Raw genomic sequence first — 14,975 nt, forward strand, 5'->3', positions numbered from 1 at the left:
TTGCTGAGCTCTTCAAGCTCGCCTGCATTCCCAGATGAGGAGAGAGGTGGCTTCTCTGCAGAGCTACAGCAAGTTACTTGTGGTGCACTCTGTTCCTTTGTCTGTCAAACATAAGTGGTGTGCATCTTGTGGCTTATAGCCATGTGAAGGATATTGTGTGCAGCTTATTAGCATCCCCTAGCCCAATATAACTGGATTCTTGTCCTACAAATACTACTGCTGCTTTTGTAAGAATAGCAAAGCATGGGAAGAGGTTCATAGAATCATAGAATACCAGGTTGGAAGGGACCTCAAGGATTATCTGATCCAACCTTTCTTGGCAAAAGCTCTGCCTAGACAAAAACACCGTCTAGACAAGATGGCCCAGCACCTCATCCAGCTGAATTTTAAGTGCGTCCAGTGTTGGGGAATCCACCACATCTCTGGGGAGATTATTCCAATGGCTGATTGTTTTCATTGTGAAAAACTTCCCTGTAGAGTCCAATTGGGATCTCCCCAGGAGTAACTTGCACCAGTTACCCCTTGTCCCTTGTCTTTCCCATGTGATTCCTTGTAAAAAGGGAGTCTCTATCTTCTTTGTACCCACCCTTTAAGTACTGGGACATGGTGATGAGGTCACCCTTAAGCCTTCTTTTCTCAAGGCTAAGCAAACCCAATTCTCTCAGCCTTTCCTCATATGGCAGGCTTCCTAGTCGTTTGATCATCCTGGTGGCACTCCTCTGGACCCTCTCCAGCCTGTCCACACCTTTTTTGCATAGTGGGGACCAAAATTGAACACAGTCTTCCAGGTGTGGCCTGACAAGTGCTCAGTAGAGTGGGATAAGTAGATAGGTTCTTAGTAAGGTTACGGCATTTCTGTCCTTAATGTTTTTAAGGACACATTAACCAAAGATCTATCAGGCATGAATTAGAAGTAAATGAATAGATTACTCACTAACCCAGTGGGATCTTTCCTTACTATGCTGCCCTTTATCCGTATTTATGTTGCTTTGTTATTTATCAAGAAAGGTATTTCATAAAGAAAAAACTCAAGGCCTTTACTCTGAAGAGTCCAGGTTATAGTTTACCTGGCAGTAGTGTAAGAAGTTACGTGGCAGAAAGTCTTGAAAGATAGGCCCAGCATAAGGAGTGTCCTTTTTAAAGTGAAACTTTAAAGTCAAAACTTGGCAATGGTATTTTTATTATAACTGGTGCCCATCTTCAGCAGAGAAGCAGAAGGAAATGCTGAGAAATCTTCTTTGAGAGTGAACAGTGGTGAAATTTGTGCTGCTGTACCAGTGCTATGCCGATCTACTGTCGTCCAATCACAGGAAACATAAGCTTGTGTTAAGCAGATTGAAAGGATTGTTTATACCTTTATGACATTTTTGATGAGGTCACTTTTCAGGCAGGAAAACTACTTGTCTGAAAAGTATCAATGTATTTATCTTTCTGGCATAGAGTGTAGAGGAAGGATGGATGTTTAGAGTTTATTAGCTTTAAAGCAATAGATTTTGTCATATCTCATTCCACAGTATTTTCTGCTGACTTACATTCTGTCTTCTTTCCCTTACCTCACTGTATGCTACTTCTTCCATTTATTATCTAGCAAATTTAGCTAATAGCATGCATTAGTAAATTTTATTCCTGTAATTCTCTACACATTGCAATACTTCAATCCTTTTTAATTCTGCCCCTGTGCCCTTACAAGAAGGATCTGCTTATGGCAACACTGCAACTTGCTGAGGGTATAGGGCTCTACTAAAATTTGCAACATCCAAGTTTGTTGGATGGACCCTGTGCTTATTGCTCCTAACAAGGTCTGTGAAAATGAGCATGTTGGGCAGAAAGAAATACCGTGAATGCTAATGTGAGTGCACATCTGCCTGGTGGTTCGGGGTTTTGGGTGTTGGGGTTTTTTTGGTTGGTGGGTGTTTTTGTGTGGGTTTTCTTTTCAGGCTTGTGGGCCAGTATTCTGTATTAGAGAGAGCTATCTCTCCATTTCGGTTTCATGACTCAAAACTAACTTCTTAAAACCTAGAAGAGGCCTCAGTTTTGAGGAAAGGAGCTTTGCTTTCAAAAGATGGTTGGCAGAGAAGAGAATGATGGAGATGTCCTATTTCCATATATTCCTCAGTGGTTGGTTGAATATTTGGAGATCTGGACTAACTCAATTTTATGTGTGAGAGGATTTCAGTCTGCAGTTAGGTATTATCCAAACAATATGCTCAACACCAGTTGGGAGAGTATTAGGGACTGTGGATACTCAGTTATCTACCTTTTCCCCCTGTCCCTTTTCCAGCTGTTCCACACTGCATAGTATAATTTGTATATTGACAGATAAACAGAACGAGTGTGAGCATATCTACCTAGACGATTAGCCTGGCCTCTTCTTTGCTGGGTGAGTACCCTTGAGCTCCAATTTCTGCTGAGCCTAATAGCTGTGAGTCCTGTCTGGACCTCCTCAGGCATGTATGGCTCCCCTCCACCATCTTGCTGCATGTACATAAGCTTTGCTGGTCATCGCAAGTCACCTGCAGATTCTCTCCTTCCTTTACTTTCACAGAGCTGCCGTGACAGAGCTCTCCAGTTTGGCTTACCTGCATGTTGACCAGTGTACCTTGAAATCACTAATAACTGGTTAAGGTGAAATGGAAGTTATTTATAACATCCAATATATATAGTGTAATTACAAATGTTTACAGAAGGTGTAATCTCTTTATGTCAAGAGAAGATTGGAAATCAGATGCATCTGACTGATAAGGTATAGGAGCTAGTGTGCTCTACTGGAGTGTTGCTGATCCTAGGACAAGGATAAGTTTGTGATGGTAAAGCACTTACAGAACATTTTTGAGTCCTCACAGGACTTCAGGCATCTAAATCTGGATAGATTTTTTTTCTTCTCCCTCTCTCCTTCATATTTATGTACTTTTATTCAGCATTATTGTCTTGCTCATAAGTTAAGACTTGCTCATAAGACTTGGTTGAATCTGTGACTGAAGGGCCAGTGAAATTTCTCTTCCTGCCTTCCCTGTTTAGTGTGCAGGTATCTTTCTCTGATGTATATCCCTCTGTTGAACCTGATGTTTTATATCAATGAAAATTGCGTGCAAAGAAATGTTCCTGTTAGAAATGTGTGTAGGAGATACATACACGCACGCATAGGAGCATGTGTGTGTTTTTATAGATAGGTATTTGGAGTGATCACTCTCCAAGACTGCTCGTGTAGGGATATTGCAACAGTGCTATTCAGTGAACTAAAATCTGTAAAGTAAGTTTCCCCTCTGTCAGCTGGATGGAATTGAAGAAAGAGGGGGGGACCTGATGAAAGCTCCCTCCTGGTGCCATTAGTTTGGTTCTCTCCTCTTTAGCTGGCTGCTGTGATACCTACTGCTCCTTTCACTTTTGCTGTATTCTTCCAGCCATTAGCATCATGAAGTATTTCTGTTTACTAGATAGGAACTGCTATGTTATATATTGGACACTTGGATGTAGAGAAACAAGAAGTTTGTGTCTGGGATATGTCTGTCATGCTGGGACTGAAGCATCTGATGATCAGGAAAGGGGTGGGACCTTCAAGTAGTGACTGAGTTCCTGAGGGGAACTCTGACACGGGGACAGAAAATTTTAGTGTCTTTAGTTGCTATGGCAATGAGCAATATAGATGTGTTCACGTATTGATGCTCAGGAAAAGGCTGTGGATGCTGAAACAAAATACCTGGCTTAATGAGAAATGTCTGCTATCTTGGAGGAAAGGATGAATGGTAATTACATATTTTAAACAGCACTTTAATGAGGAAACTCTCAGCTGATGTATATAACAGATTTCTCTGTTACCATCATCAGTTATGGCCACTTCAGTTATGAAGAAGTCTTACTTCCCTCTCTCCTGGTGTTGAAAATCTAAAATAAATCGTAAGAAGAAAATGAGCTAGATGTGCCAAAGTTCACTTTGCCATTACCTCCGGGACAGGTCTCCCATTAGGAATCAGTGAAACTGTTAATAGAAAGCAGGAAGGAAAAAAGTCTAAAGTGCTTCTGAGCTGTTCACTGCATCCCTAAAACTCCCACCTCTGTCCTCAAAAAACAAACAAACAAAACCCCCCAAAAACCAACACAAAAGAACCAACCTGCAAGTATTTTGGCCTGAAGTCCCTATTCTAGAGCCCTGTTGCTCGACATACTTCCAGGTGCCTTCCCAGCAAAGATCAGTGAGCTCTGTACTTCCCAGTGGGTGCCTGGCTGACTGACGGAAAGCATCAGCCATGTGCAATATGCTGTTTAAACCTCATTCATCCCCAGTAATGACCTGTAGCTGCATGCGGTGGCAGAACATTTCTTTTAAGTTTGTGGTTTTGTTCTTTTTTTTTCTTCTCTCACACTGAAAGGCCAAAGATGCACCAACATGCTCATTTGCCAACAGTTTTTTCTGAAATGTACCTATCAATATATGCCTTAATTTTGAATACTGTTTGCTTTCAAATATATTTATATGTGCATGTGTATGTGTGCATACACTATACATACATGCTATAGATAGTGTATATATATACTATACTAACAATGATGTGTATATATAGTATGTATTTTCTGCACACACAAACTGTACATGTATAGTTTACTTCTTGTGATGCTGCTTGGTCCCCTGTTAATGTTCTTTTGCTTGACTGGTGGCTGTTTCTGGAATGCTTGTGTCTTGCTGCTAGACCAGCACGGGTGTTGCAATGAATTGCTTTTGAAAAATGAATGTTTCTGTTTGATCTGAGGTTTTGTAGGAGTTAATCAGTTTATCCAAGTCTAGAAGATTATTTGGTTTTACGCCAATCAATTTATTGAGAAAGAATATGATTAACTAACAGACACTGTGTAAATTATTACATCCTAAGTCCTAGTTCCTGATTTTCTTGAATTTTTTTTTTTTCTGTGGGTGCTGGTTCAGTTAAGTAACCATGGTCAAGGTGAAGGATGAGTGGATGCTTCTGTGTCTACTGCCTGTCTGCAGTTAACTGCGCTTTCTATAACGTTACATCATTCAAAAGCTCTGCTCTTGTCTTTATGTCCTTGCCCAGACACTGTTAGTAGAATAAAAAGATTCCGGAAAGTCATGTGTATAGATAATACCCTCCTTTTCTAATTAAGAGTTTGACTTACTAAAATTATATAAAGATAAAAAGGTTAAGGTAGAAGTGAAAAAAATAAGTCTGCTCAAGCCCTAAACCTTGTTATCAAAGCAATGTGGTGGGAGCCTACCTTAACCATGTTCTCTCTGTATAATTGTGTGAGATCAGATCAACAACCAAGCAATAAAGCACAGGTCAGCAAGCTCATTGTTATAAAACCTTGAAGTTTAAAATCGAATTTGATCTGCCTCTATTCCTTTCTTAGGGCAGCTTAACAAAAAGGAAAACAGGAGTTTTGTGCTTCATTTGGCTTCAACAGTGAGTTTTGACGTGCTGAATTTTGTAATATTGCCTCTGCGTTCCGTGTGAGGCTGGTCATGGTATGCGTGTCTTAGTTGTCAGCACCCTTGCACACATAAACCAGAAGATGCACAATTTCAGATTACGTATTCAATCCTGGGATGCAGATCTGCTGGAGATACTGCTTTTCAATTTATAATAGTAACAAAATTACTAGTAGTAATGTTTGGTAGGAAGTGGAATTGCTGCATGTTGTAGTTGTGCATAAGCAGCACTCTCTGCCGGTGTGCTGTACAGCTGAGCTTGGAAGCTTACATAACCCTGAGATCACGGCCAGTGAAGGGACGGCATTAGTCAAGGGCAACGGGCAGGAGCAGATGTACATGCTGTAAAGCAGTGGTTTGTTTCAGTAACAGATGTTCGGGGTGAAATTGCAACTTCGCTGAAGTTGGAAGCAAAGCTCCCGTCAGTTCCAGCAGAGTGAAGATTTGCATCCCAAAATAGTGCACATTTCTGTATAGTTTATGTTCATATGGTAGAGTGCTAAGGTTGATATTTGAAGTTTAACAGTTATAAACATGTTCTGGAGACAGTGTGGAAAGTTGCCCAGTAAGATTGTTAGACTTGACACTCCCACCACCCTCCCAACCTTAAGCTAGACCCACAAGAGAATTGGTTGCTCAGAAGATAGTGACATCCTTAGAGGTTTTGTGCTCACCTGTCTGTTTATACACTCTGTATTAAATAACCAGAAGCTAGAAAGCATTTATAGCTCAGAAGAAGGGACTGGAGACCAAGATCTGCACTAGTTCCTTCACTTTAACTCTACCCCTTTTACTTACCCACCTCCCTCTTGGTTATTCCTTGGCCATGAACACTCAGCTAAGGGTCTCCAGACAGCCTTTCGCACGAGACATGCGCTGCCGAGACACTACTCAGACTTCATAAAGCTGTGGTCACCCTTGGCATATTCTGTAGCATGATTTTAGTGCCTGGGGAGATTTTTATTTTTTTTTAATAGTGGAAACTCTAACTTCCAGCAATGTAAGACACTTGAGTAGTTCTGAAGATTGCACTGCAGTGATGTGAGTGCCTTTGGTGGGCTAATGTCCTGGATGCTTGTGAAGTTTGAGGTTTTCTTCTTGTGTGTGTGTGTGAGTGGTTGAGTTCCCTGGGTACTTTTACCTGTGTTGCACATGTCTACTTCTCTCATGTTCCAAAATGTTTACTAACTGTAGTTCTGGCACATAATTTCAGAGAAGACACATGATATGCCCAGATTGGCCTTGATGCATTCATTAAATGTAAAATGTCATGCAGTGCAATATCTCCTGCCTGAGTGACTCTTGTATTAGAGATCCACTTCGAGCTGGTTTGAGGTGCTCTATCCAACATGTTTTTTCACTTGGTAAAGAGTTGAAGGGCAAAAGTAAGTGCACATGCTGTTATGAGAGGTATTTTTTATGAGGTTAAGAGTAAACAGTAAAAACACTAGGCTCCTGTTTGAATTCACTTGTGTATGGGTGGTTTTCTTTTTTCCTTTTTCCTTTCAGTAGCTGGTGCATACAGAAATTATACTCTTGAAATGTTGGGTGAGCGTGTTCTAAGGCAGTGAAAATTGGGACTTTGACTGCAGGCTGCAGTCCTCTAATTGGTAACAGTGGGGATATCCTTTAGAAGTCACTCATGTAACTTGCACAGACAGAAATACTGGAGGGCAGTTCAGTATTCTGGTAAAAGACCTAAGAAGCTCAGTCAATAAAATTAGATTCTTCCCACCATGTTATATCAGCGTGGTAATGATGTATTGTGCCCAAGTGGGTGGAGTACTGCCTTTGATTCTATGTGCTAAACTGCGGCTGGGGAGTCAAGGGGATGATGCCACAGGCTGCTAGTAAGTAACTCCACTGCTGCTGTGCAAGAGAAACCTGTGCATTTCATGCCTAAAGAGTAATGAGGCGCAGCAGCAATCCTTCAGCTCGGTGCTGCAATGTCCCTCTCTGTTTTCTGATTTGCTGTTCTTTATCCCCTGTAGTCCTTTGTTAATGTGGGTATTGAGACTTGGCTAGACTGCAGTCTAGGCCACTACCGCAGGGTGTCACTAGAATACAAAAGGAGTAGTAGATGTGCGTGAAAAGGGCTGGAAACCTTGCTGAAGCAATGCATTAGAAACTGCTTTCTCTTTAAGCTCTTTTCAGGAACATTTGTGTTCTAGTTGCATTCGCTGTATCGAGCGACCAAGGTCTTGGTGGCCTTACTGGCAAGCTGGGTTTTGTATCAGCTGGACCTGTGAGCTGAGCCACACAGTGCTTAACTGAGAGGCAACTACAGGCTGAAACAGTACTGGGTCTGTGAGGAGGAGATGGTGCAGACATCTTCAGCTGAAAGTCTTTCAGAAGTCTTTATGATTTTGAAAAATAAAAATCTTCTATGCCACACTTTTTCATTTGTTGATACTAGGGGATTTCTAAATGTGTATGGTAAGACAATGAAAATATAGATCAGTAATAATTCAGATCGAAGCACTTGAGGTTTGGCTCTGGTCCATGGCTGTTGATCCTCACCTCAGTACACCATCTATAACGTGGAGTTTAATAGTATTATCTTGGCAACACTGTTTTGATCATAGATATGTTGAAGATTGAGGTGTTCTTATCTCAAGATACTGGTGCATAGTAAGTTTTTCTCCAGTGACCCGTTGTGCTGGGAAAAATGTTCGTCCAGCATAGGGAATGGAACTGGGGAACTGACGTGTCTAGAAAATGATTCCAGCGCCCTCTCCTTCCCCTCAACCCCAGCCCAAAAATGTTCAGCTCAATCAGATCTTCTTTCCAGTGCATCACCACCCCTACAAACCAATGTTGCTGCCAGAGTGCACAATACAGTATGAACTGAGAGGTGAAACAAGAAAGGGGGAAAGGGGAAGAAATCAAGCATCTGTTAAGTGGTGACCTAAAATTCCAGACTTTTACCCCACTTTCCTAGTGTGTGAGGTACAGCTGATCTCATGTAAATTAACACATTTGTTTGGGAAGAATCTTTGTATTGATCAGCTATATCTATTCATCTTAAAATCCAATGCTTTGCTAATTCCTGAATTAGAGAAGAGGGAGTGTGGAAGGGGAATGTCTTGAACCTTCATCTCTGTTGCCTTGGAAATGTTGTTAAGATATCTTGTCTCCAATCTATCATGCCGGTAAAAGTCCTTTGACTTTGCAAGGGATTTACGTGGTTCTCTTTTCATTAATGCATTAATGGGAGGTGTGTACCAAAACATGTGGACATCAGCTGGAAAGTAATGTCCTTCGCTATATGCTGTCAAAACGTTTTGGTGCTTGGGAAGTTGTTGGCACTCACCAGGAACTTGAGGATATAACCTATTTGCATATAACCAGTTTTTAAAAATTAAAATGCTAATATAGGCAATCTTAATGCTTGCCTAAACTTGTTTTCAGTGAGAAACCGTGCAAAATTGCTTGTGTGTGTTCTCCTCCCCCTGATCTCACTGTTCAAAGTGAGATTGCTGGCAAGACATGCCACTTCAGCACTTGGACTTTGGTATAAAATTACTGGAGTCTGAGTTTCCTTGTTTAAAATTCATTGTTTTTGCAAACTCTTTCTAAACTCATGTGCCAGCTATGGGGGATGGGAAGCCATGTTTCAAGTTAAATAAGAAGCAGAGTGCCGAGGAAAACCCTTCTCCTGAAGAATCCCTTTCTTTTTCAGATATTACCTGGCTCAGACAAGTGATCATCTCTTCACACTAGGTTTTTACTGTGTTATGTCCTTATTGCGGTGGATTTTTTCCATGTGTGTGGGCAATCCTTCAAGGACAGAATGCTTCTGTGACTGACCCTGCCAATGTACCTTGGTGTATTGCATCTTCTTCACAACCATTGTGTGTACTTGGAAGCTGGCCTGGAGTCCACTGCACTGCAGATACCACTTGCGGTTGTGACACTGTAAATAGGATGTTTCCAAAGAGCTCCCTGGAAAGTGTGATCTTCGTGTGGATCAGGGCATTAGAAATCATACTGATCAAGAGACTTCAAAAAACATTGTAACTTTCATCCGGCTGTGTTTCAGTGAGTAACCCCTTTACTTTTAGTTCTTGATGAGACCAAGAAGATGGTGGGATGTGCTCCAAGAAGCAGGGTGCTGTAGTACATGCTATCCTTGTGATATGTTTCACAAGTTTTAAATAAAACTGCTTATGTTTTAAAATGTTCCTTTCAGTATGATACCAACCACAAATAGAACTGCTGGAAAGACACTGCTGACACTCTTTGTGCTGACTGATTTCTCTTTGCAGGGAATAGGTTGGGGATGTTCAACTGGCTAAGGAGGAGGATGGGCAAAAGGTTGGTCAGGGTTTTAGCAATTCTCATTCTTTGTAATAGCAGTCTTGGAGGATTTCTCTCAGCTAAATAAAGCATGAGTCTAAAGGGAAAGCTTTTTTTTTTTCTTCTTTTTTTTTTCCTTTTAATCCTTAGGCCTCAATTTCGTCTAAGTAAACAGAATTTTTATCCGTAATAGGAAGTGGAAGAGATACTGGAGATGGAACTTCTTAAGTAATGTATGCTGCTTTACCTCCTGTGAGGTTAAATCTTGTTTTTCTGTGATATGAACGTAGCAAAAAGCAGATGATTGGAATGGAAGTACATGTTTGCATTTATACATTTGTACAAACAGGACAACTGAAAGTAGAACACTTAATCTTGCTTTTTGTTACCTCCCATTGAGTGGTCTTGTCACCAGTTTTAGTATTAATTGAAATTTGGAGTCAATTTGGGTGGTGGCTGAGTTGTTTTCATTGCAATAGTTTGAAATTTTCCACTGTTCTACATTTCCTTAGTTATCCATCTGATTTATTATATTCTGTGGTAGAGAAGGCAGTAAGGAAGCATACATTAGTCATTGAGACGAGAGGCTTTATTTCTTTTCTCAAATGTTTGCATAGATATTTTTTCATTTTTTGGTTTGTTAACTGAAATCATTCTGAAGCTGTGAAGTATGCTTGGATGAATGGATGGTAGAAACAAAATTGCTATTTTGTCAGAGATGAATCTAAACTTCACACAGCTTTGTCATCTTTGGAGCCAAGAGCCCAGTGAACTTCAAAATGGGATTGACTGCACCTCTGCTTTTTGCTAACACAGGGAGGTCCAGAGACTTTGAGGTGCCAGCATGGATTCAGTTTGGCCAACCTAGCACATGTGGTGCTGCGGGACACTGCTTTGGAGTGGAAGGGGACTTGGCTGTGGCTTTAAATTCTGTGGGTGATTCTGCCTCTTGCCACAACCTGGCAACACAGAAGTTACAAAAAGTGCAAGATCATGGGGTTTTTGTCCATGTTGTCTTTAACATCTTACCAGTAAAACAAAAAGCCTGGTAACAAATGCAGTGTCCTGTGAGTAAGTATCACTGCAGGCAGTTGGAATTTGCTTGCTTCATTTCCTAATGAAGACAACAGGAGATAAGTCAGACTTTGGTTCATATATTAAATTAGTCTCGAGTTGTAATCATTTCAAGGGTCCAAATGGCTGGTTTGATGGATTCATTTATTTATTTATTTATTTTTCCACAGTATGAGTCTAATTAAACTATCTCTGATCCTGGTTTAGACAAATTGAGTGCAGATATTATGCATACTGAAAGCTTCTTACTGGATGACCAACAAAAAGAGAAGAATAAAATGTCATATTAATTTATTTCGATCTCTCATAATACCTAGTTGCTGGTGAAGCAGCATTATGTAGATATGCTGCCTACCTGCTGTCCTGTGTTGGGAGATAAATGTGATGCTTCTGTCTGTCCTTGCTTAGTTGTCACGTGTTCTGACTTTAATATCTGGATATTGGAATCATCTGCTGGCACCTTGGTGAACATTAGTGAAATTTTGTGCAAAAATGTATTTCTTCTGCTATAAAAGAGATTGCTGTGCCCTGTGACCTCATAAAATGTTGCTGTGCTATTGCTTCGAACAGCAGGGGTTTTAGGTGCCTTGCTTTTTAAAATCTTCTGTTGCTCTGGGGTATTTGTGCGAATATACCATCTGTGTGAAAGACCCTGCTATTACAAAAGTCTAATTAAAATCTTAAGTTAGATTTGTGCTCCAACTAGATGGTGGATTTTTGCTGTTGCTTTTTTCAAAGTCAGGAAGTATAAGGCTCACGCAATCCTATTCTGTGTATAACAATTTCATAGACACATAGAAGTGCATTGCTGATGGGAAGGGGAAGGCATTGACTGTCACTGCATACTGAAATGGGCATGTGAAGTATTTCAAAGGCTGTTTGCTAAAAGTTTAGAAACTTCTGGAGACTAATGAGGAACTTAATTGCAACCTAGTGAATGCAAGACTTAGGTCTGTGTCATTACAACTGTAGTAAATATGGAATTTGATCAGTACTGAAATGGATGTCATAGCACTTAATGTTTACTGAAGATTAGCATGTTAATAAATCAACATATCAGATGTCAAAGGTGCAAAAATTAACAGACTTGAAGTGATGAAAACAGGGAAATTCTTCTGATGTAAAATGCGGAGACTGATGAGCTGTCAGTTGTCAAGAATGGATTTGGACTCATTTTGGAAAGTTTGTTTTACGTGATTCTTCTGTTTTAAACATACCGATATGCCTGACTTTTGCAGTAGTGGGAGACAGACGCTTTGTTGAATCTGGAAGGCAGAAGTTTTCCGTGATATTGTCCTTGAGTTTCTCCATATCAGCTTTAAAATATATTATCATCAATATTTTTGTTTTTGAAAGATAGGTCTTTTTTAAGTTTAAGAAATTCGGACTAAAAGTGTAAAAGCATTTAAAAAAACAAACAACATAAAACAACAAAACAACAAAGCAGCCCCCACCCTGTTGGTTAAAACTATTTGTCTGAAGTATGTTTCTCCAGAGGGCCTCTTAAAATTGCATGGCTGTGCTAACATCCAACAGGTGACAACAGAGGTGGGTCTAAAAGTTGTGTACCATGCCAACATTGCATGGTTTTGCAGATTAATCACTTGGATACATAAATTATTTCTTTTGTCTAATGTACTCTAGTACATCAACTGATGACTGAGCTGCAGTGGTGTTTTAGACTTACCATTCTTTACTTTAAATGCCAACTACCTTTATTTGTATCTGAATCCAATTACTTTTGTTGTTAATGTTTGCATCTGTATTTCAATGAAGGATACTGCAGAAGTAGAACTGATGTGGAAAAGACTGATCTCTCAAGAAAGATACAGAAAACTGGTTGAGTTGGCTAAAAATGAGCTGTGCCCATACGTGCTGTCATGGTCAATGTGCAACAGGGAAAGATACCGATAGCGCATACAGGACAAAATAAAAGGGAGAAATTGTTAAATATTGACAGATCAGGTATACTTTCGGAAAAAGGAGGGAAACTGAGGATGTTTGTTTTCCAACCTCAAATCAATTAATATTTAGCCAGTTGTCATGGGTGACTCATCTCTACTATCTATTCCTTGTAAATGTGACTTTAAGATGAAAGAAAAATAGTGATCAGTGTAACCAAGGAATTATCTGGGAAATAAAAAAAGGAAAACATTTCTGGCAGGAAGGGAACTTGTATTGGCTCATCATGGGATCCAGCAAGCACTGGGGCTGGTGTGGGGAGAAATCCCATGGGTTGTGGAGTGAGGTCACATCAGGGCCAGCTGAGATCAGCTTTACCAGTTGTGGAGCCACAACCTCATGCAGTGGAGTAACGCTGGAGCATACAGGCTTACAGCTGTGGTTGCTACGTCATTCTCCATTAATCCGTCATGGAGATTTCAGTCTGGAAACATCTGGCACCATGCTGGTTCAAACTAGCTGTCCCGGCTGGGTACTTCAGAACTAAGGAGATACTTATCTTGGTGGTTTTAAGGCGAGCACTTGACCAGATTAGGTTTGGGACTTGGTGCGGAGAAGGTGACTTAAGCAGAATTTATTAAGGTGCTCAAGTTTCCTATGAGGTGTCCTGGCTGAATTTGCTTCTCTGCTTTGGTGACTGGCTTACCCCCTGGGAAGGGGGGAACAGGGTGGGAGGGCGGCCGTGCAGTGGCTTTGGGTGGTGGCAGGAGCGGAGGTCTGGCTGTCTCAGCTGGACTGGTGGACTTGCACCTCTGTGGCTTTCTCTACAAATATTTGGTATTCTGCTCTTTGATTCCCTGTTTAGTTTAGTGATTTTTCCAAAAGCAGGGGTGAACAGAACAGGCTGAGCAAATGATTTGGGGCTTTTTTCCCAAAAGCAGCAGAATTGATCTTTTCTTTGGCATGCAGTCATCAGAGGGAACTGAGGTTGTAAAAGATAAAAAGTGCTGAAATTCGTTCACAAATCTTTTGTTTAGAAGCCTTGCTGAAGTTTTTCAGAAGGCAGATCACAGACTATACTGTGCTAAACTGCCTCTTTATTACCCAGGTTGCTAGGCTTATTTTTCTTACTTATTAAAATAAGGTACAGTGAAATCGAGGTAAGAGCATATTATTATATTGTTCAACTCCTGAATATCAGAAAATAAAATGAACTAAATCTTACTATGCAGTTGAAAACCACAGAACTCTCTCTCTCCTCTGTCATTTCCCCAGCTTCTAGTCTGTACTACCATGCCCAAAATGAAATTTGCAGTGTGTGTGGGTTCCTGTCTCTCTGACTGAAGTCTCTATGCATGTAAGAATAAAGTAAATATGACCTCTTCTCAAAGTGTTTTTCTCCTCCTGTGGCCCACCACACCGATTACTTCGCCTTTGAAATATTTCCTTCACAAAATGGAACCACAAATGTACTCTTCTATGAAATAGAAGGGATTTGGGTTGATGGTATTCAGTTTAAAAAAAAAAAAAAAAAAAAAGATTTTCTAGTATGTGAATTTTCAGAAGCAGGGGCATTGCTCAGGCATGAGATGGTGCTAAATAAGGTGTGTCATGCTACACTTAATGATTTTGTTGTGTAAGACTAGTTATTGGGTTGTTTTTTGGAATTAAAAGCAAGTTGTATATTTTATTATAATTACTCGTATTAAGTACAGGTGGAGCCAATGTTTCAGTAGGATTGGGGCAGAGAGGAGGAATTGGCTTTAGCTCAATATTTACCAGTGCCCAAAGGGGTATTATTCAGACTCTGTATTTAGGTTAATGTATCAGATTACAAACAAGTACTACTTTGGTACTTGATTATAGTAAAAATGAGAATGATTTCACTTTTCTTTCAAATATATGGTAAAAAGTCTTTAGACCGCAGGGGAAGAGTCTGTGTGTGAGCACATGTAATGTTTAGATAACTTTTTCCCCAGAACTTGTAATGAAATAGATAAGTTGAGGAATAGATAGGTTGCTGTCTCCTGGGCCATAGTTAGTTAGCTGTGTGCCTTGTACCACTCTGTGGTGGAGCAAGCACAGCAAAAAAGCAAAAGTAGGGTGGGGTGGGATGCAATGGAAAAAGGGGCTGGATCCCCTTTCTGAGCAGAAGGGAAAGAATCCGTGCCAAAGTCCTAGCTGTAATATGCCTTAACATGATGGTGTCGGCTATTCTGTAAGTACATTTCCACTCCCTGTGTGTAATGGTAAAATA

At 40.4% G+C, this 14,975-nt stretch overlaps 1 protein-coding gene across 5 annotated transcripts in view; it reads left to right on the forward strand.

Annotated features, from left to right (window-relative positions):
* BORCS5 (BLOC-1 related complex subunit 5) overlaps nt 1-14,975 on the forward strand; it is a 78,118-nt gene that overhangs the window by 6,100 nt on the left and 57,043 nt on the right. Inside the window, exons 2-3 of one of the 5 annotated variants that reach the window (XM_075760939.1) lie at nt 2,320-2,380; nt 9,126-9,484. The exons of 2 other annotated variants lie outside the window; for them this stretch is intronic. The gene's annotated coding sequence lies outside the window, so the exon portion shown is untranslated. The remainder of the gene's footprint in view (nt 1-2,319; nt 2,381-9,125; nt 9,485-14,975) is intronic. 2 more of the 5 variants (XM_075760949.1, XM_075760930.1) reach the window with 2 other exon arrangements.

The sequence above is a fragment of the Balearica regulorum genome, chromosome 1 (genome assembly GCF_011004875.1).
Source record: "Balearica regulorum gibbericeps isolate bBalReg1 chromosome 1, bBalReg1.pri, whole genome shotgun sequence".
NCBI lineage: Eukaryota > Metazoa > Chordata > Aves > Gruiformes > Gruidae > Balearica > Balearica regulorum.